The sequence below is a fragment of the Syngnathus scovelli genome, chromosome 1, assembly GCF_024217435.2.
Source record: "Syngnathus scovelli strain Florida chromosome 1, RoL_Ssco_1.2, whole genome shotgun sequence".
In the NCBI taxonomy this organism is placed as follows: domain Eukaryota; kingdom Metazoa; phylum Chordata; class Actinopteri; order Syngnathiformes; family Syngnathidae; genus Syngnathus; species Syngnathus scovelli.
In genome coordinates this window covers 23754584-23778023 of record NC_090847.1, presented here as the reverse complement: position 1 = coordinate 23778023, position 23440 = coordinate 23754584, and the positions used below count along the sequence as shown (strand labels likewise).

General features: G+C 41.1%; 1 long non-coding RNA gene across 1 annotated transcript in view; it reads left to right on the top strand.

Moving 5' to 3' along the window:
* LOC125986893 (uncharacterized) overlaps positions 1-23440 on the top strand; it is a 58875-nt gene that overhangs the window by 24350 nt on the left and 11085 nt on the right. The window contains exon 2 of the long non-coding RNA XR_007487802.2: positions 3361-3415. This is a non-coding gene — a long non-coding RNA (uncharacterized lncRNA). The remainder of the gene's footprint in view (positions 1-3360; positions 3416-23440) is intronic.

Here is a 23440-nt window from a genome sequence, read left to right as displayed (position 1 = left end):
ATGAACTAGTTCTGGGTGTAATATTGGTACGAGGCTCATTTACGTTGGGTTCAGTCTGGGTCTAGTCTTTATCCTCATCTGATTCTAGCCTTTTTGTAGTGCGACGAGTTTAATCCACATTTGATTTTTGTCCTAATCTAATCTGGCACTATTCTGATACTAGCACTGTTACAATTTTAGTTTCACTGGTTGAAGTCTGGTTTCAGTCAATTTCTAGTCTGGTAATAGTCTGATTCAAATCAGATTACAAAAGAAAGTAAAAAATTATTAAAATATACGGCATGAAAAAGTCATGAAAATAATTTCTGTTTAATTTCGACCTAAATTATAAAACGACATTTTAAGAGGTTTTTTTTCAAAAGAATTGAGGTGGTTAGTGCGATGGTCAAGGCGGATGTTGGCGGTGGTGGTCGGGACGAGGCATGAGCCAGCAGGAAGGCCGTTGCCGCGGTAACAAAGACTAATAACAACAAAGCCTACTCATGAATTATTGAAAGCTCCTGCTTTATTGGAGCTGTTCAAAGATGCACATGTACGCACACGCTTGCACACACTCAACATACAAACAGGCCAAACATCAATTATGCACCACCGCCGCCCCCTCACCCGGACCCCCCTTGGTCCCCTCAAAGTATTCTTCCTTCACTTTAATTGGACTGGTGGTCTGGGGCATGAGCTTGACTGGAGGGGGCGGGAGTGAGGGTTGTATAATCTACCAGGGGGGAGTATTGATACAGGGGGAGGTATTGATCGCTTGTCTATGTGGAGCCATCCGTAAGGACATGCTGGGTACACACACGCACACACTCACAAAGTTCATTTAGTATGGCAAGAAGAAGTATTAATTGGCCATAAGCTAATTTCATCATCATGCTCCACCCACCCACACAATAAATGTCAATCAAATTGTATATTCTTGGCATTTCATCCATCTGTCTAGCATTCAAATTTAGTAGCAACCACACAACATTTCTTGCACAAATGCAATAAGTCTTTAAAGTACCTCTTGAAATTGCCAGCTATACAATTTAGAGACAATTTACTCTAAATTGTCTGCTTCAAAACATTATGGCCGTTCTCTGTCTGTTTTTGTGATTGCTTATTGAGCCTTTTTGTGGGTCTTATTATGCAAGACATGTATATCAAATTTCATCTTGCTGAGTCAAACTAGCTTCAAGGTTTGTTTTGATGGAGCTCCAGGGGGAGGATTTTTTTTCTTCCTTTCAAACCAGAATGGCAGACTGTGTTTTACAAAGAACGGTTTTAAGATTTTATTTTTGCTCATGGGTCAACTAAGTTTACACGTTTACACATTTTCTGAGGTTAAGTCAAGTTGAAGTTTTAAAATCAGGTGAATGAATATAATGGCCTAAAAACTTTGGTTCTGAACCAAATTGGCAGTCTTCCTGTATTTTTCAGCCATAGCTTTTTTTTATTTTATTTTATTTTTTTTTGCTCATGGCTCAACTCATTTTAAACGTGTCTACCAACTTTTTTGAGGCTAAGTCAATTTGAATTTTTAAAATCAGGTGAAGGAATATAATGGGCTGGAAACTTTGGTTCTGAACCAAGATGGCAGTCTTCCTGTATTTTTTTAGCTATAGCGTCACCAGCAACCTCCACTTGCGAATAATGACCCCCCAACACACACACACACACAAACACACACACACACACACACACACACACACACACACACACACACACCCACACCCACACGTGCACCGCATTCAAAATGTACCAAAATAGTATTGCGTCACCAGCACCACAACTTAGACCTCCTCCCAGCTGGTCTTAGGTGTCGTCTACTTTCAGTCACCAAAGGGTCAGGTGTGGCCCCACCATGGCACGGCCTTCCAAATTCTAAATCACGCTAAACGAGACATGTCCCAGGAGAAAAATCAAGATGTGTCAGTTTGTGCCGAGTGCACGTGCGCTGTGTTGGAAAATAGAACCCCAAGGTCTCATTAGATGGTGCACCACTATCCATTGCGAGTATATTTGAATCTTATTGCGTAAGATTTTCCCGAGCACTCTCAGGAAATGATAAGATATGCATGTTTTCATATTTCATTGTGCGTTTTGGTCTCGTTGGTTAATCTAAAACACATTTGACCTGCCGGCCCCCCTGGGTTGCTCTTCTCGAGGCGGCAAGATGGAAGCTGAGAGTCCAAAGTGCAACTCGTTAGCTGACTCGGAGTTTCCGAGGCGCATTCATATTCATGTTTTCGTCTCGCGCAAATCAATAGGCCACGGCGAAACTTGATGATATTAAAACATAACAATATTAGCGCGTGGGCGAGAACGCTTTCAATGCTGCTTGCCGCTGCTTCTTCTTCCTCCTCTTTCTCTTCCTCCTCCTCCTCCTCTTCGAACGCACGGCAAGATCACATTTCAGCACCTTTGCCATCCGGCGGGAATGCTTCTTTGCTTTTGGGAGCAGATAAGCCCGGATGATCCGCAACAATAAATAGATCAGTGAACACCGCCCCCCCCCCCCCCCCTCCCCTTATCACCAATCCTTCTCCCAATCCAACCCCCCTATCCTCTAATCTGTACAATTTGCCAAGGATGATCAAATTTTCATGAGCGCGAGAACCAACGAGAGCCTTGCATGGATTATCCGGACAAATGTGGACAAACCACGCTCATGTTTTTTACTGTTTTTGTTTTGTTTTGACATTTGGATGGAAATTTGAGCAGAAATTACGAAGTCATTTATCTTTTAACCAAACAAGTTCCAACTCTGATTCCCACGTCGGTGAAAGAGTTTCCATTCCAGTACGCCAAAGATGTGACTTCGGAAAATGTTGTCGTTGATGTTAGCAAGAAAAACCATTTGGTAGATCTGCTGTCATCTTTATTCAAATGATTTGAAAAGTAGCTGAATCAAAAAAATCCCACTCCCCCGCCGGATTGGCTTTGGTTTTTGAGATAGTCCACATTTTAGGTGAAGGAAAGTTCTAAGAATAACATTGGTATTCTCTGTATGCTCCAACCTTGATGAGTCTGTACGTATCTGTCTTTTCAAGCATGTCCATACAGTTCTCTTTCATTTTTGATGCAAAATCGTGAAGACGGCAATCATTATCACAGAGAGTCTTGTACATACAAATCATGTTTCATGTAAATTCAAGCAAAAAGTCAAATTACTGGGCAATATTAAGAGTAAAGAGGTGACAGCAAAGCCCACTTTTAAGCACAAATTGTAACCTGTCAAGGCACATTAATTATTATATATATTCTTTTTCTTTTCAATATGAAAAGTACATTTTTCTACATTTTTTTTCTTTTCTCTCTGTGAAAGTCAAACAGTCTATTCGACTCCCTCAAAGCAACTTGTTGATCTTTTTCCAACAGGTGAGCAAAACGCCCCATCAGCATTGTCCAGTGTTGCCGTGACAACAATGAGCAAGTAAGTACAAAAAAAAAACAACACAAAAGACTTCATACACATGCCGTCTATTACCACACGGCCATGAGATTGATTGTCCCGGCGTAACGTGGCATGAATCGGGCAACAATTAGGCGTACGTCGATGCCGCCTGCCGGTACGCTAATTCATCTGTCATCATCCCATCTCTCCCGCTAGAATCGGGCTGACAGAGCATGCCCGGTATCAGTCACATGGCATTAATTTTCCTGCTACCTTCCATTAGAGTCATTCCCCCAACGATGCAGGAGCACTGTTTATATAAATATGTACAGGGGGTTCTCGTTTTACGGCGTTCCTACGTAAACCGAATTTTGGTGTAAATCGGAACAGTAATTCATATTCTCCGTGCAGCCCATGGACTTATGATAATCCATCACGACTATGTTGATTAAGACAATGTATTCTTGTTTCACTCTCAATATGTGTGATAGGTTTTATGAAGATGTTTGCAGACTGTTATATGCTGCTGTCATGTGCTTGCCACAAAGCTGAGTCCCCATTCCAGATAAAGTCACTTTTAATAAGTAGACATAAAATCACTTTTAATGATATTTGAGTGGAGCTGTTTGCTTTTTGCGGGCCTCCTCTTCCCGGAGACGCGCGCATGCTTGACTTGGAAGACGAGCCTCCTGACAGCTCAGCCGAGCATTACCGGCTTTCACCTGGAGAGTCTGGGGATGCTGGTCTCTTGGGGTGGGGTCGGTGGTCTCTGGGGGTCCAAGTCTTCTTTTTAGCTTCAGATTCTTTCTCCGCCGTCATATCGATGGGAAAAAATAAAAAAAATATATCTATAGATTCTCTCTCTCTCTCTCTCTCTCTCTCTCTCTCTCTCTCTCTCTCTCTCTCTCTCCATATATATATATATATATATATATATATATATATATATATATATGAATTCACTTCGGTAGTTTCTAAACGTGTCACTTTCACTTTAGGACTAAATTAATTTTCCTGGTTACAAAATCGGAATGGCTACGTTCACTAAAGTCTCAGTTACCCAAGTCATAGACTAAAAAGTATCTTCAACATATAGTAGATTTTTTTTTTATTGAATTCAGAGAATTCAATCTTGTATTTGTGGAATGTGAAATGAGGAGCTAAAGTGACTTGTTTTGATTCATCTCAGAGGGCAGAGGTTGCCCGCTTGCTGTCGACTGAAAATGTCCTTATAATTATTATTTGTGTCATAGATTTATATTTATGTTTGATTCAACATCCATTCGAGCATATACTGTTGATGTTGTTTTCAGACTGTGTTCCAAATTGTCTAGAAGTTCTCAGTTAAAAACTCTGTAGGATCAAACCAATCTTTGGGGTTCACCCGGAGTCCTTTAGAAACTTGTCTTTGAGTCTTCCGTTCTCAAAACTTGCTGGAGAGTCTTTCTTCATCGGGCCAGGCGTTAATAAGTGCACTAATTATGTGGGGGTGGGGGGGTGACAAAAAGAAGAGAAGCGACAGCGGGACGGCGTCCGAAGATTGCTCCGTGCCACTGACATCTTGGCGACGGCGAGCAGGGTTGACAGTGACACTTCTTCTTCTTCGCTCGGCGAGGAAATTAAATGTCAAGCACTGGCGACTTGATTGGGGCTAAATTGGGAGTCAATTGTGTCCGAGCCCAGGATGGTCCAGACGGCGTTCTCGCTTTCAGCGATAAAAGACCACTTGGACGAAAAAGGACCTTTTGAGAACAATCCTCCGCTTTCCTTCCTCAACCTCTATCATCGTGGCTGTTTTATGGCCGCGTGTCGCCGTGGAGGCTGAAAACAAAAAGTGGGCCAGCAAGGACAGTAAATAATTTGGTTCATAATAAAAAGTATGACTCACATCCAGATAAGAAATGATCTCACAATGATGGTATGATTATGTGATGTTTCCCTAGTTCTCTTGTCGCCAAGGGAAGCTAAATAAACCAAACCTCATCTTCTGTGAACCCAACTGAGCCCAACATAACACAACGTGGAGAAAATTTAATCTTGAGTATCCTAAGTAACAATAAATAAGTTTGTCATGAATTGTTTTTGTTTAGATTTGATATTTTTAGCGAGTGCTCATCAAGGTTTTTGTTTCCACCCGTCCCTACGCCAACCCATCAGCACACGAGACAACGAGGCACACCCGGGCCAAAAACGTGTGCTTCGTTGTCTCGTCAGTTGTCTTGTATTTAGTTCTCGGCTTCCTTTCAATCTGTTTCTCCATCTGTCATGTGTTGTGTCTTGTTTCCACTCGAGGTTTTGCTCCTTAGTGTTTCATCACTTGCTTTTCTGGGACTTTGTTCAGTCATCCAGAATTTCCAATTTATTAGCTTTGAAAATAAACGCCACGCGAGCTGTCTTTTTGCCAATTTAACCAATAATCTAGACTAACGTGACCCGACATTGCCTAAACTAATCTGATTTATCATATTTCAGTGTACTCTAATAATGTAAACAAATGTGATCAGCTCTCAGTCATCGGTTAGCCCCCAGGCATGTGGAGCGGTTCCGTGTTGGTTCTGTTGGATTGGGATTAGGCTGCATCCTCGGGAGTATGCAAACATCCTTTGAGTGCTCAATTAGCGTCACTTTTGCCAAACTTCTAGCATTTGAGGCCCTAGTGTTCACTGGCGGGGTCATACGCATTAAATCCAGATTAGTTATCACCGCTCCAGCGACCAGTCGGCGCGTGCCGCTAATCCGAATGTAGGCGGGTTGCCGTTTGGGGACTTGTGGCGTGTTTGATAAGAGCGGAAGGCCAAAGTCGTGCATGATGATATCGTTTGCTGCCGGATGATGCGTCCTGCTGGGAGATGAGATACACCCGCGAGACGTTGATGGCCGAGTGATAATGACCGTACAAGCTAATGCCGTCCTGGAGAAGTGATCAAGTCCTCTGAACAGGATGATGAGGTCATACACATTTACATATAAACGGGATGATAAAGAAGTGAACCAGACGGTGGCGCTATGATGAAGTTATAAAGTACGATTCTGGAAAAGCACTGATGTATGAAGGAACTGACGTCGTTCTAATGAAATACTTTAAATATTTCTGGCCAATGATGATTTACTAATAAGATGGCAACGTCCTTGTGAAATAGCTACTTATGTGACGGGATTTTGGCGAAGGGATTACATATACCGCATTTTCCACACTATAAGGCGCACCAGATCATAAGGCGCACCTTCAACGAATGGCCCATTTTAAAACTTTGTCCACATATAAGATATATACATTTGGCCGGACTTTGGACACGCCTGCTGTAGTGGCTCAATATTGGTCCATATATAAGGTGCACCTGATTATAAGGCGCACTGTCGGCTTTTGAAAAAATTGGAGGTTTTTAGGTGCGCCTTATAGTGCGGAAAATACGGTAAATAAACCGGTAGTGTCCTGGCAAGTTAACTCTGTCTTAGCAAAAGTGGTTGGAAGTTGCAAAGTACATTAGGTACATTCTTGAAAAAGAGCCACATTTCATTGTTGAATCAATACTTCTACCAGTACGAGAGTCAAAGTATCTGTAGTTCTACTTGTGTGAGAACATTTGTCATTTCTGATGGTGCTTTTGTGAAGTAATTATACCCAGACAAGATGAGAGCGACCTGGCCAAGGGTTGACAAGAGAAGACGGCAGCAAGATTGGTGGCACACTTGAGGAGTTGGCAACCTGACAATCGCAAACATCATGTCGATCGTCTTGCGACTTTGTAATCGAGGTTTAATGCACTTCATTATCATGACAAGAGTGAGGAACTTAGCGCGGCAGGTCACACCTGAGTTCCTGTCATGATTGACGTCGATGTCAAAGTAACCCTCTTTGCGACCAATTAGCATCCGAGCGCCACTTCCTGTATTTGTGGAGAGCGTCAAGAAGATACGTCCATTAGTGCGCACGAGAAAATCGATAGATGGGAGATTAATGGCGACCTAATAGATCCAACGCCTCCTGCTCAACATTCAAAGTACTGCATAATAATATTTGTTTGTTTACTGTTTAATGGTGACTTCCTGTTTCTTTTCTCACAAGGCTTCTTAATAGAAAGTCTAAGCCAAATTTTTTTTATGGCACTTAGGACAGTTGTATTCAAGGTCTGAATTTTCGCAAATCCAGAACAGCCATTTTTTTTTTCATAAATCTAGGGCTTCTTCAAACCAAAATGGCGGACATTAAGTGGACTTTTTAGTGGGTCTACACATTACAGACATATGTACCAATGTTTATGTTGAATTGGCTTCAGGGGTTGACTTTTCAAAATTGAGGTGCTAGTGGGTGTTTTTATCCTCTTACATACCAAAACCGACCCTAAAATGGTCACGCCAACGCACAACATCTGATTTCAAGTGGTCTTTATCACATACTCTATTTATTCCTTTTATTAAAAAACCTTGAATACATTAAAAAAGACGAGATATTAGCAAGAATATAAGTCCTAAACCCGTCGTTAGGTGTAACATCACAAGTGATGGTGATATTGTGACATGTCAGCAGTCACTTCAAAGCTAGCCAATGACATTATACTTTGATTTGTAGCGTTTGTGATGTATCACGTCTAACATTAAAAGTGACTTTAAACTAACATGAATGCGACTAACTCAAGAACACACACGCACACACACTCGCACGCGCAAGCACGCACACACTCACCGACGCAGAGGGCTCGTTATCTGTGAAATTAATGGCGGCAATAAGCGACGGCCGGGAGACGCCGGGTGATTAGCAAAAGCCATCGGCTTCTTTATTAGATTTAGAGGAACAAAGACGCAATTGAGGCGGGCGCTCCGGAAGACGAATGGTCGCCGCGTCCTTTGGGCTTCAGGCTGAAGGAGAGGCCCGCTATAACGAGTTTGAGAAAGGAAGTGGAAATGTTTGAAATACCGTACAGTTGCACCCTACTGACTTGGTTCCGTGACCACACTTGTATGTCAAATGATTGTCACGTGTAAAAATAAATGGAAATCTTTCATCCGTCCGTCGGTCCATCCAAATAAACGTCATACGGTGTAAATAATTGTTTGTGCATGAAACTTGTTGTTGACTTGAGAATTGAGCGTGATGCCAACATACAATTGAAAACGTCGATGACATGCTGACAGATAGCGTAGATAATTGCAATTTTAGTTTTCAACATTTGGATTTTTGAACACAGGTGGTGGAGCAAAACACGTAGACCAAAAATGGAGTTCGGCCCCATCTTCTTTATCCAATATACAACTTTTTACCGAGTTATAGTCGCAGCAGTTTGCTTACTTGTCGAAGCAATAACTCCGCACCACAACAGCTTGTATCTCGACAAACTCACGAGTCGGGTTACTCATATCTCAATGCACCGTTGAATTTCTATTTTGTCTTGAGAATGCACGCCAGCGTCATATTGTTGGACTATCGACGTTTCCCCATCGATCCTTCCTACAGGAGTTTGGTTTAAAACTTTGAAAACAAACCACGTTGGCCGTCGTTTTACTGACTCCATATAGCAACTTTTATTGTTGGCCAGCGCTGATAAGATTCTGCAGCCACTTCATTAACAAGCCGGTGTGCGTGCGAGTGCATGTGCGTGCCTGCGTGCGTGCGTGCGTGCGTGCGTGCGTGCGTGTGTGGCCTTCCGCCTCAGACTGTCTGTTGTACAAATTGTCCGCACGTAATTGGCCAGTTTCAATTAGCATGTGTCAGATGCGAGCAGGAGACTTTTAATGATGTGAACATGATTTTCACTCATGCTGTGTGTGCGTGCCTGTGCGCGCGTGTGCGTGTTCCAATGAGGAGAACTAATTTGCATTTTTGCAGAGTCAATTGACTGCTTTGACGCAACAACAAAATTAATGACTGGACTTTTTTCTCCCATTACATGTCCTCAACTGTCACATCAATATACTCGTGTTACAGTTGAATCCCTGTCTTCTTTTCTTTCTTGATTCCCTTTTTGATTTATTTGCTATGCTAGCTGCTAGCAGACTAATCAGCCTAGCCACTAACAGCGTGTTGTCGTTATTTTTTTCAATGGCTTTAAATGCACTGCTGGCCATTACCTATCACTCTCTAGGTTGAAGTGAATAAAAAAAAATACAAAATACAAAAGAAGAAAATACAATGGTGCCATGAGATGCGAGTGACTTGACTTACAAGTTTTCGGGGACACAACTCATTTATTACTTTGACTTGTGAATGCTGACTTCTTCTTGATTTGGCTATTCTAATGTTTGTCATTCGCTTTCCATTTCCATTTATATATCTTGATATCATCTTGGGCTAATATGCTGCTTGCTTGCTTGCTTGCTAACCGTCGCGATGCTATTAGCATGTTGTTTCGGCATGTTCGAATATTCTTTTGTTGACTTGTTTATTGCAGCAGTGTCGCTCAAAATGCTCGCTATGACGTTGTTTGGTCGTTAACGCGGTGACAAAGCAAAGGAAAAGCTTCATTAAAAGCAAAAAAACTGACGCTAAACACATTCAGCCCCAATTAGCCACGACGGACGCACCAGAACGTTGACATTTTCGAGGCGCTCTCATGATTAGCTTTATAATTTTAGTGTCTTAACGCTAGGGGGGGAGAAAAAGGAGCGTCGACAAACACGTTTTATCTGCGGACTTGACGGTTTAAAAACAGAAGCTGGAGGAGGACGAGAACGCAAGCGGACATGAAAAGAAAAGATATTATAAAAAGAGAGCGCGAGAGATGCTTAATTTATCAAGGCGGCCGCGTTGCATTCATCCTGTCAAGTCGGCACGAGTTCAGTGCTTTTTTTTTTTTTTCTTTTCGAGACACTGCCAGCCAGAGCCTGTGATTACTCGCCGTCACTCTGAGGCAAAAAGACAAAAGCCCGTCGGGCAATTTGACTGCGAGATGACGACGAGGTAAATGGCGGGTCACCTCTTGCACGATGTCAGCTGTCGTGTTCACGTTGACAGCTGACATCACTGCCGTCAGACTTGACTCTATCTTCAACATTTCACACTTAAACAAAACTTTCGACTTGAGCAGTTGCAAGTCGTTCCGCTCCATCATAAAGTGTCGACCAGTTGTATTTTGGGGACTTTTGGATCGTCCCCTCGGGTGTAAGAAAATAACGACTGCTTCTGAATGGGGAATTATTATTATTTGTATTATTATTCATATATATATATATATATACTATATATTTTAATCATTGTTAATGTATTTATCTAAATCTAAGTGGATGACTAAATTCCACCTCAAATGGCGAATTCAAATCAAAATGGCTGACTTCCCGTTCAGTATTAGCGATGGGTCACTTTTTCACGGGTCTTGTTATGATAGACATTCCCACTCAATTTTGTGTCGCAACTGGTGTCAGGTGCAATTTTTTTTCAGTTTTGTACATGGTCCTTGAGAATTTCCTTTGTGCATCTTGTTTTGATGGTGAAACTTGTCAGGTTTGGAGGGTTCAAAGGTGTTTTTCTCGTCACTTTAATTCTTCCAATTAACTTTTTGATCTGACACTGGCCGACGCGGTCGCGTCTCGCAAAAAGCTGGAAGGAAACCAAAGTTGAAGTGCGTGCTTGTGGAAAAAGACAAAAAGTTGTGCCGCGTAGAGGCGAGGAAGGCCTGCTTGAAAGCCCGCCTGCCTTCTGTGATTGGTCCCCGGGGCCTGTCAATCACAGCGGGGAAGTCAGGTGTGACCAGCCTTGTGGCTCTGTGATTGACAGGACCTCCTGCCAATTAGACGGCCAGCGAGCACTCACACACACACACATCACACATACACAGAGTCAAAGCTACAGTCTGCCTGTAAAAGTGAACTGGCTGCCATGGACATCCATAATGTCTATTGTGTCTCACCGTCTCCCATTACGTCCCATCAATTCCAATTTCATCCCATAGTTTTCCATGACATCCTCGTTATGTCTCACTTTGACGTAATATCCTATTTTGGCCCATAGATAAGCATGTAACTTTATTTCTCTTTTTGTCTTCTATCATGGACCATTGTGTTGTGATATGCCTGTTATAGCTCACCACAACCCAATATAGTTTTGTCCCATTATTTCCCCTATTTCATAATCATCTGGTTTAGCAAATTATGTCCCATTTTGTCCTCTATAATATCCAATTGTGTCCTGTTTTGTCCCATAGCACCACATAATATCGATTAGAACCTACCATTGCATCTTAAAAAAGCCCAAAGTGTCCATCTCGTTCCATAGTGTCCCCAATTACTAATTTTTAAAGGTGTGAAATAAAATGCTAAAAAGAATTATCAGTTGATATCAACAGGTTCGAAGGAATAGCAGCCATTGTCGTCCGAAATGCCGAAATGTCTGTTCATTAAAAACCGCGAGTCGTTGATGCTGTTGATTTCTCCAACTCGGCGCAGTAAGTCTTTCCCGAGTTGCCGCCCATTTCATTAGGCAGGCCGCTCTGCTCTGATTTGCTAACCAAGGCTAACACAAACACCTCACTCGACAGCCTTAGCATTTATGTCGTTATTACCATTCAATCATATGTCAAGTAAACATAATACTGATGTTAATTCTCAACAAAAGTGCATTTACATCCGGATTAGTTTCAAATTATTATTAGTATTACACTCCCCAAAAAGGCATTTAAGCAGATTGGTTGCATTATTTTCCATATTTGCACTTAAAGACTTTAAATGAAAACTAGATTTATACTTTAGTATATTAGGAACACCAGGGGGTGGGTGTGCAGAATATTTTGGAATACTCATTATTATTATTATTATTATGACCAATTAATCCTCTTTTGCTGGCCTTAAATTTAGTGAGTATGCTGTGTAATTTACACGATTAAATACCAGGGGGAAAAAAAAAATCTCCTTGACACCAGTTCCATGGATTGACTTGAAATTGGGTGGACTGAATGGGACGCACAAAATAGTCTCAATGACCCAAGCAGAAAACTGAACAGGAAGTAGACAGTTTGTAGTCTGTTTTTGCCATTCAAATGAATGAAAAAAAATAAAAAATTGTGGCAAAACTCCAGTATGATTGAGATGCATAAAATACGTTGGTTGTCTGAACGGGACACACAAAAATCTCCATGAACCATGCCCAGAATTGAACAGGGAGTCGGCCATTTTAATTTGAAAAAGCCAGGTGAGGGGCAATTTTTCTATTTGCTAAAAAAAAAATAGCTGTTTATTAGATCGATGTAAAATCGGACAGGTTTATCAAAAAGTCTCAAGGACTCATCCCCACAAATGATTTGAAAATCAGCCATTTTAGGTCTCACAGCATCACCCTCGGTGGTCACCAAATGACGACGAAAAACTATTAAAAATAATAATTATAACATAAATGAAATTAAGAGTAATACAAAATAAACCAAAATGTAATCAAATAAAACTTTGACATACAATTAAATTAATCAGTTCATGGAATGAATTGAACTCTTGAATCAAGCTGCCCACTGTAATCCGTTCCAAAGTGCAAAATAAATGTCGACACTATTTTTTTGCAGATTATTTTGGGTGGTTAATACACTAATGTATGGGTAGATATTTAAAGGTTTACTACATAAGCGGTGACATTTGGAGATTTAGCGGCGCTTTAATCCAAATGAAACAATCTGCTGCTTATTTGCGTCCTTAAACGGTCAAAGCAGCTGGAAACAATGGAGACACAAAACGAAGACGAAGGCCTTGATGATTGTTCGGATTTGTACGCGTTTAGCCGAGCTTTCCTCATCTTCTACAAGTCTATGGGGAGAAGTGTTAAATCTAACATTAACACACATGCGCACTTGGCTGTCGTATGATTTTAATTACTCGCTGCTATTTTTAGCCATCGTCCCCGAGGGTTTTAGCTCGGCGTGGCGTGTTTCGCTCGTGGCGTCGTCATCTTTCAGCTGTCGTGCTTCCCCGCAGTCAAAGGCGCTCTACGTCAAATTACAACAAACGCACAACTTACACAACTTTACAAGGCGGCCGGCTCTGATCGCACGCTAACACTACAAGCAAGACATCATCCATATGTACTTTGAAAAAGGTTTTCATGTGACTGGTTGGTAATATAGTGGTTCACATACGTATTTTCAATCTCAACTAAATTTTCACAGGATGTGGCACATTTTTGTTGGAAATCGTCACATTGGATCAATTCGGATATTCAATTGATTTCCAACTATTGTTTCACTGATGAGCAAATAATTGGGTTGGCAAGTTTATCATCGAAAACATGCAAGAAAAAGTCTAAACCATACGCAAATTTGAACTGGAAGTTTACCAATTTGGGTCAATTTTACTTTTCATGTGAATAAAAAAAAATGTTCGTGTCACCATTTTCACCAATCAACATTAAATTGGCATAACAAAATGAATCTCAAGGAATCATTACTTCAATTGACCAGGAAGTCAGACATCTTTGTTTGAAGCAACCATTTTGAATCGGAAATTTGCTTAGAAAGAAAAAAAATTGTTTTCGAAACTTGCTTATTTGAACAACATAATTGCGCAACCTACTCAAGTTAAATCAATTGGGAAACTTTTCTGTGATTTTGATTGGTGTACCTAATGTAGAGTCCACTGAGGATCATCCTTCCCATTTGCCATCTTTTCTTCCATCTCGCGACTTCTTGTCTTCTTTCATGCGGCACCATTTTTGTGAGAAACGTTATGACGATCGTGATGATGACCACCTCGGCTTGCCGGCAGCCATCAGGCGAACTCGCGTTTGCCAGCATATGCAGATTCCTCCATTTGCATGCATCATAAACTCCAGCAGGCACACCGCCACTTCCTGCCGCCTCCCGCCACTTCCCGCCTCCATCCACAGCCGGCAGGAAGTCAATCGGCGTCCCGGCCCGCTCAGCCAGACTTTCATTTTAGTTCTCTCCAGTGAAGTTACTTTTGATAGGAGGAAGAAGAAGCAGGCACTGATTATGATTATTATGATGATGATGATGCCCCCATAAAGAATATATGATCAGACCGCATGGAATTGGAGGAAATATTAAAAAGTGCTTCTCACCGGTGTGATACATCCGGACAAATTATCTTTCTAATTGGATTGCCTTGTTGATACTGCGAGGCCATCACACACACACACACACATACACATGCACACACAAACACACACACACACATGCCTACATTATACGAAATAATAGTACATACACGATATCTAGACAAATATATTTTAGACATACACAGTAATACACATTTAAGATCGAAGTACATGAAATAATACACAATTTTTTTCACACGTTGATACGTGCATGACGTTTTTTTTGTTTAATGGATTTGTGTGGGTTTTTATTGTAAACATGTTTCGCTGTTCAATTGGCGTGAAAAAAAGATACTGAAATAGTTCATCTACTAAATGGAATGTTTTAAAGTTACGCTCTCATTTTTCATCATTCTCGTCATCATCATTCGCCAAGAAGCGGTGGTCTGGGACCCACACGACCGAACACTTTGCTCCTTGTCCAAGTACGCAGACGTCCTCCTGGCCCGAGGCGATGCCGCCAAGACAAAGCAGCAGATGTCTTGCACAAAGCTGAAAGAAAGCAGAAAGGCGGAGGCCATACAATCGCTGACATTCATGAACGGATACAAAACATCAGCGTGCATTCTTTGTCATCAAGTGGAAGCTAGCGCAGGCACAACATCGACCTCTCCATCTGAAATAAATATACACTGGCTTTGATTGGCGAAGAAAGACGTTGAAAGTTTTGATGATTGGATCAAAAACAGTAGGGGAAAAACATGCCCCATTCAATTTTATTTTGTAAATCAATTCATTTTACTGATATGAGTATGTTGGTAATAATCGTTTTTAAGTTGAGAAATATTTTTTACTCTTTCTTTTCATTCATTTGGTTCTTGGCCTAACAATCTAAATCATACATATTTTTAACTAAAAAAATAAAAACTTGAAGCATTTCTGTTTGGGACACATTTACCGTAATTTCCGGACTATAAGCCGCACCGGACTATAAACCGCACCAGCTAAAATTCAGGGATATTTTAGTTTTTTTCTTACATAAGCCGCACCGGACTATAAGCCGCACGTGCACGTGAGTTTTTTACAAAGAAAGACAGTACACAGAAAGCCATAAAAATCCATAAATACGCCGCGCCGCCATTTAAGCCTCAGGGTTCAAAGTAACCTTCTGAATAAAATGCATTAAAAGTTCACATTCATTACAACTTTTTTGTCAGAAGAATTGAATTTAAATGCTGATTGATTGGGTTTTAATACAATGCAGATGGTCCAAACAGCGCCACTGCTTTGTGTAATCTCGGAGTCACATGGCAGAGTAAGAGAAAGGGTTTAGAGCCCTTTGACGCAGGTCACCTAGCGTGCATTCCTACTAAAGCTCATAATAGTCACAAGCAACAAAGCCAGAATAAGCAGCAGCCATAGTAGTGTTTCAAAATAGTATTTTTGTTGTTGTTTTTTTTCTTCAAGATACCGCACAACAGTGGTCCACAGACTTTTTACGAGTGTATAAAAGTGATCAAGTCATCACAAAAATCCCGAAAAAAATCTTATATAAGCCGCACCTGACTATAAGCCGCAGGGTTCAAAATTGTGGAAAAACGTTGCGGCTTATAGTCCGGAAAGTACGGTACATACAAAACCAAGTCGGAAAAAAAAGTGTCATTATGAATCAAATGTTGAATATTATGCGGAAAACATTGACGCTCACTGATGTTAATTCTTATTATGGTTGCCTTTTTGCGTGTGTGTGTGTGTGTGTGTTAAGACAAAGACAAGTTGTGACAAGACGATCCTAGAGCACTGGTGGATGTAACCTTTACCACACAGCACTAAATCATTTAGCATCTTCTAGTATGCATATTTCAAATAATTAAAAAAAAATCAAGTCAATATATAACTAAACTGCATTAAAGCACACGGCAGCTGGAAAGTTTAATCAATTACTAGACAGACCGCATTAACGCAGTTTGACATTAAAGGAGTGCCGGCCACTAAAGGAAAGCGCTGGCGTCCCCGTTGAGCTTTTCTCAGCCAGCATTAACGCAAGCAGTGAGAGGTTTGTGTCAGAGCAGGTTATCCTCTGCCGCTAGCGGCATCGTTGCGCTGCGGGGAGCCCCTGAATCATTCACGTCGTACTGTATACCTTATTGATGCGGATACGATGAAAAAGAAGAAGAAGACGAAGAAGAAGCTGCAACCTTGCCAGTCGTGTCGCTGGGTTGACGAGTGAGACCGATTGAATCATCAACAGGTGGAACGCAAATCTGGTGAAAGATGGCATGATGTCAAAGATACGAGTCAAAACTCTGGCAGAATACAAATTTGATCGGGTGAAACGTGATTGAGGCAGAACATTTATAAAACCGGTGGAATCAGATCTTATATGATGCAGGTGGAAGGCAAAACTGACAAGATAGGATGCTTGAGGGTTAGAAAAACCGAGTAGCGGAGTATGACTCAACCATGTGATCATGTGACACAAGAGGCACAAAACAGATAAGATGATAGAGGCAGAACAAAAGATGGTGACCTTTGACGGAGGAAGATCTTGATACTGATGGGACCAAATATCGATACATGATGAAATTTGACACATTGAACACAAAACATAAGACATTTGGGGTCATGATACAAATCCTGCTGGAATGTGATTAAGGTGCAATATGACGTTTGGAATGAAAAAAAAAAGTGACATAGATGGAGCATGATATAGGTGGAAAAGGTTGTTATCAGCACGGGTTCGTGTTGTCCGTGTGACCAGGTCAATTCGAGCGAGGAGAATTCATTTAGTCGGCCGGGTCGCCATGTCGGCGAGCGTGACTGATTGGTTGTCAGCTTCAGACAGACGAGTGTTTGTTCTTTTTTTGGAATCTCTCTGTGTCTCCTAGTCCGAGTCCCAAAAAGCCTGAGGGAAGGACTTGCTTTTCCGACGTTAATCCCGTTCACAGCAGACGGGAAGTCGACAAATTGTTTTGGCTCCTTGTTGGAACAACGGGGCGCTCGGAGAAAGCTGTTTCGTGACCAAGCTCGTTTTGGCGGATCCGCTAAAAGCGTCCATGAAGGCAATCTTCCCGGCCGGGACTGCTGTCGTGACGCTGCGGCATTATGGGATGCCGTCGTCTCCTATTGCTTTATTTTATTTAGTTTGTCCGCTTGACTGCGTCCGAGTCTGATGGGAAGCGCCTGAAGGCAACGCGACAGTCCCGCCTGACACCAAAACTACTTTAAGGAAAAGTTTTCCTGACCAATCAGGGTGAAGTTTACTGACTTGACGTTGCTGCTTGGTTTGCATAATTCAACATAATCAAATATGAGACTTCAGGGCTTTTGTTGTGGTTTGACTTGATAATTTGCTTTTAAAAAAAAAAAAAATACTTCCATGGGCTCCACAAAATAATTATCATATTTTTCATATTTTTTGTTTACTGATGGCTCACTAGATCAATTGAATATTTTGGCCATACATAAGAATAGAAAATTGGCAAAATCTGAACTCCTTTTATGAATTGTTTACAGTATTACATTAATAGAAGTTAACAAAAACAACTTAGTTTAATCCTTCCAATGCCTTTTTTCCCCACAGATTATCTCTTTAATATTCCTACATAGAGTCTATGAATGTTTTTGTTATTTATTATAATAATATAAATAAACAACAGAGCTTGTTCAATAAAGCAGACAAAAAACGGAATTATTCCAATCATAAAAATAGTTTAATGCAAATAACGTGAGTTAAAGTTAATTATTTTGGGCTCAATTTGTCATCATCCATTATTTAAATTAAAGTCAATTAAATGACCTAATTTGACACGCATTTTTGTGCACTGAAATTAGAGTCCAAAGGATTTGCCTCACTTTGGGTGGACTCAAAATTTCAATTGGTGGAAGTGTGAATTGGAGTGAGTGTAAAACAAAGCAGAGTGTTGTTTCTTTTGATTACAGCGGCTGACTTTAATGATCCCACTGTGACAATAAATGTCAGGGAAACACAATTAGCAAGATAAGTTCAACTCCAACACGCACGCACGCACACACGCACATACTTGCTGTTAGTACTTAGCTGGCAAATGCATCGAGTCATATAAACCTCCAAAGTCAAACGCTCTATAAGTGGACCAACTTAGAATTCAAACAAACTGGGTAAAATATAAGAAAATAACGGTTGCGATAGTGTACAGTTGTGTATATTTGTGACGTCTGCCTATTTCTAAATCCTTATTTGAAACACAAAACATTGCTTGAAACCCCGACCTCGTATATAACCCTTACCCTTTCTTGAAACTCTTTAATTAATTTTTTTAATTTGAAACTCTGAACATGTTTTGAAAACCTACTTTAAAACCCGAGCTGTCGGCGTCACGCTTTTAGCGGACGGTATCTCGCTCCATTTTGTGTGAGACATTAAAACGTCATGTGAAAAAATGCAAATATTTAACAAATGTGACATCATCCCACACCACGAACATAAAATATGACTTGTTGTTGTTGTCGTCTGCACGTTTAACGGGTGTAACGTTTTTATCAATATTTCCTCAGGCTGATGGCGTTTTGATCACGAGAATGCCGACGCTAAATATTGATTAAGTTGGCTTGGGCTGATTTATTGGCAAATGTGTGTTATAGCAATAAAAGAAGAGGAAATGTGGAAAAAAGGAAGGAGAGGATATAATGAAGCATAATGGAAGCTGGCGCATTTGAACGTCGTTATATTATTGACTTATATATTTTTGTGTCCTCATTATGTCTGTCGTTAGCATGTTAGCATAGCATAGACAACTACTTCCTGGTGAGCATGAGGTAACGCCTACCGGCCATTTGATTGACACTCGGTCGTCGGAAGTATTGCTAAACATGACAAAAACAAAAACTTTAACCGATTTAATGTCCACCCATGCTTTAAAATGAAAAAATATGAAATGGTCTTGATGTTCATGCAAAACAATGTATTTTTGCTGTTGGTTTCGCTGGTGAACACCTCATTTGGCAGTCAATACAAGTTGGATCTGGATTGAATCCAGATCATGCATCTGTTGGACATGTGTGTATGGAGATCAAACTTCACCTGGGCATCCGTTTCCGACTTTTGAACGGGAGCATCTGTGGGTCTTATTGACAGTCGCGTTATTGACAGAGCGAGAAAGCCGCCGCCGCGTCCGTGGGCCTGTCTGGACGTGGCACGAGAACACAGGCCAGCCCGCTCATGAATATGCAGGACCACCAGGCGTCTCTTTGTGGCGTGGCGATCCGTGGCAATGCATCGGGATCATTAATAAACATCCTCAGATGGTCAACAACCGTCACAAACATTTGGATTTCTTCATGTCGTCCGTTTTTTCGCTTCAACTTCATCCGGTCACGTCCAACTTTTTGGTTGTGTGCGCATGTGTGTGTGTGTATACGTGTATGTGTGTTTTGTGAGTCTTTGTGCGTGGGTTTCTGAAGGTGTGTTATACATGCGTGTTTGTATACGATTTGTGCTTGCGTCGGGTGTGATTGAGAGTTTGTGCAGGTGTGCGTAAGACAGAGTAAATATGACGATGCCATAATAACCTGGCAGTCGAGAGAAACAAAAATCCATGACATCGATCAAGTGCGAGAGAGCGTCCGTCTGTATCTGTCACTCAATTTGATTGATGGAGCTGTCATCCAGTGGAGTTCAGGTGTGGAGGAGGCGGGGCCAGCTCATCGATTGTCTGTCAGGGGAAATGAGCAAGACCCTCCATCTTGTGTCGTTAGTGCTCAGCTTTTAGGCTCAACGGGAATCACCCGACTACTTTCCCGTTTACCTCTTATTCATTACCTTGCATACTTTCAAACAAAAAAAAAACACTTTACAAAAAGTGTTGTGGATCAGACATCGCAATTTTAAATCATTCAAATATAAATTCATACAAAAATGTATAGTTGTGTGACTGCGCCACTCATGGAGCACTTCCTCGCATTTAATGGGTAACACTGAGCATCACACGGCTACGTACGTGCTTACATGCAGTATAAACATCTTACCAATACCAATATGAGACATTTCTGTCCTTTGGTGTTATTTTTGGATTGCTGTAATTTACCCCCCACACCACTAGAGGGACTCATGTGCACACAGCTGTGTTAAAGTTGTTTACTGTATTGATTGCTAGGGAAAATGAAACCTGCAAGTATTCTTCAGATCGTCATCAACATGTTTTTCTTTCGTATTTTCAAGTGCAAGGCACACGTCTTAGCACTACATTTATCAACTACATAGGGTTTAGTCACTTCAGAAGATGCTAACTGACAACAACATAGGCCGTAGCATTTGTACGATGCCACTCTTGACACCAGGCAAGCTAATTGATGATCAGTCAAGGATTGTCTGAAGAATCTGGTCCCCCTAAACAAGAGTCTTCCGCTCCTCCTTTGTGTCCAATTGCATGTTAAGAGGTAATGCTAATTTAGCAAAGAAGACAGCGAAGGTTATAGCGTACGAGCATGCGTTACATTCTTCGGCAGCCAGCATGTCGCAGCTCAGACGTAGCTTAGCTGTCGGTGCGCTAATTGGCTTGAAAAAATGTGTCGCTCTTCACGTCCCTCGTCTGCTGTCACTAAAGATCCTGCCCTTTCCATACTTACTCCCGGCGGGATTCCAGCAAAGCGCTGCTGCTTTAAAGGTGTGATAATCATGATGATCATAACAATGAGAAGAACACGCCTTGTAGCTTCGTCTTTATTCTTGGAATTGTCTCACATCATATTGATGTTCCTCTCTGAAAAGTTGTTTGCGTTTGACAATGGCCCCATTTGCGTTGCCTTTCAGAGGCATGACTGCCATTTATTTAACTGCCATTTAAAGAATTGCTCCATTAGCACTTTCGTGGCCACATTTTGCGACTTTTGTATAGTACCCTGAAAGCTATTGCTAAAAAAAATTGGCATGACACCTGCAAATGCGCTCCTTTGTCGTTATTTTGAGCAAAAGCAGCAGGAATGAAATCATATATGTTTTTTTTTTTATTGTTACGGTGGAAGGCACCAACAAAACATATACTGGAGATTTATTAGTGTTTATGAAGTTTATTTTGGCGGTTCACAAAAACATTATTTGCACTTAAATCATGTGCGGCCTTTTGAGATTTGCTGGCTTGTCTGGTCACTGTCCTGTATGAATAGTAATGACGTCAGTTTACACATTATTTTCCACACAACAAGGAGGCAAGTGTTAGGTGTTTAATTACTTTTGGGTGCACTGTTGCCTTTCAGGTCTTCTACATTCACAAGCATGATTAAAGCCCGCGCTCGTCTTCATCTGGAAAGTATAGTCATTGCAATGTGCTTTCAAATCTTTTTCCCAGGATGCAACAGCAGTTTGCTCGCGTTTGCATCGTAGGGGTGCTTTTTCATTCTGATGATTGGATTCTCTTAGGAGCTGTCAGAACCTTGTCGGTGATCACACGCTACGCGGCATTATTGTTTGACGCCATTTGATGTGAAAGACGTGATTTCCTTTCGCGCCGCTCTCAAACATGCCTTTCATTCCTTTTTTCTTCTTGACAAGACGCCGCAGTCAATGTGACTGCTGACGTGCTGTAGTGTCAAGCTGGCTAAAGTGTGACTGCAGGAGAAAAGTCGACGTATACTAGCAAACACGTCTGCTGTGTGCCGCTCATTTAAACCAGATCACTGACTTCTTAACACACACACACATATTTTATATATATATATATATATATATATATATATATATATATATAGTTCCAAAAACCACCCGCGATAAGTGAAATCCGCAAAGTACGATCACCAACAAGAAGTACTGGGCAGGCTAACGAGTTAGCGGAAAGATGCTAATTTGCAATCGTCCTAACACGCGAAAACGGAATTCTAAAGAAATGTAAACGAACATTCGGAGCAATACTACATTGTCCTAAAGGTTAGACACGTTTCCTCAATTTAGAAGTTTTATTTTGACTTTTAAATGTTTTTTTAATTTGGAAAAAGAAATCCACGATGTAGTGAAGCCGCGATAAACAAAACGCGAAGTATATATATATATATATATATATATATATATATATATATATATATATATATATATATATATATATAATATGTATATTTGGGAGTGATGTGTGTGCACGTGTGCGTGAGAACTTAAGCGTCCACCACAACGTATGGGTGAAAAGTTGTCATTTGCGGGGAGTGTCGATGCAATTATTTACACCTTTTCCCGTATGGCAGTCCTCTTCCTCGCTCATTAGTGGACACGACAAGCCAACATGCTCATTACAGATACGTCGACGCATGTCTGAGAATATGAAAAAGAAAAAGGCGGGAAGACTTGTCTCGTTATCTGGCTAATGACCGTGGCGACTCCCTCAAAGGCTGAACTTCTCACACTTGCCGTATTCCCGCCCTGCCTATCGCTGACAACTTTTGACACGAATGAGCCCGCAAGGGACTTTGAAGAGTCGATTCGGATCAAGGAGCAATCACCTGAAATAACGACAAATGTTCGGTAAGTGGAGTTCGGCACTCACGCCGATTTAATTTCTCACCCTTGAAACGAATGGATGGCTAACCGATAAAGTGTTGTTTCACGTTTTGTCATAAATCCCTTTTTTTATGTCACGTCTACGAGTTGGAATTTTTTCTCATCCACTCGTATGTTGTCTTGTGTGCCTCGTTGTGCCGCAAGTTTGCCGCTATTTGGTTTAGTTTATAAGCAGTTAAAGTTGTTCACAGATAAGTACAATAAAGGTCAATATCAGGAGCTCTCCAAAAGTCTGCACACTCAAAGCACTTCATGATGCCTCTTCTGGTGCTCTAAAGGGACAGCACTGCATATGTACATACAGAAAATGGATGAATAAAAGCAAAATGGCTTTCGTGTGATATCAGTAAAATAAAGGCGTTTTTATGACGGCGTTCTCATGTGTGATGTTATGAGAATAAGGACTTTGCTCGGCGGTCGCATGGCGTGTAACTTTTGGAGTGCAATCATGTGCTAATCAAAGCTTTTACAGTCAAAATTGAGTCAATTAAACTGCATCTTGACCTGCACTTATAGCTGCCAGCTTACAATTAAAATCAGCACACACACACACACACACACACACACACACGGACGC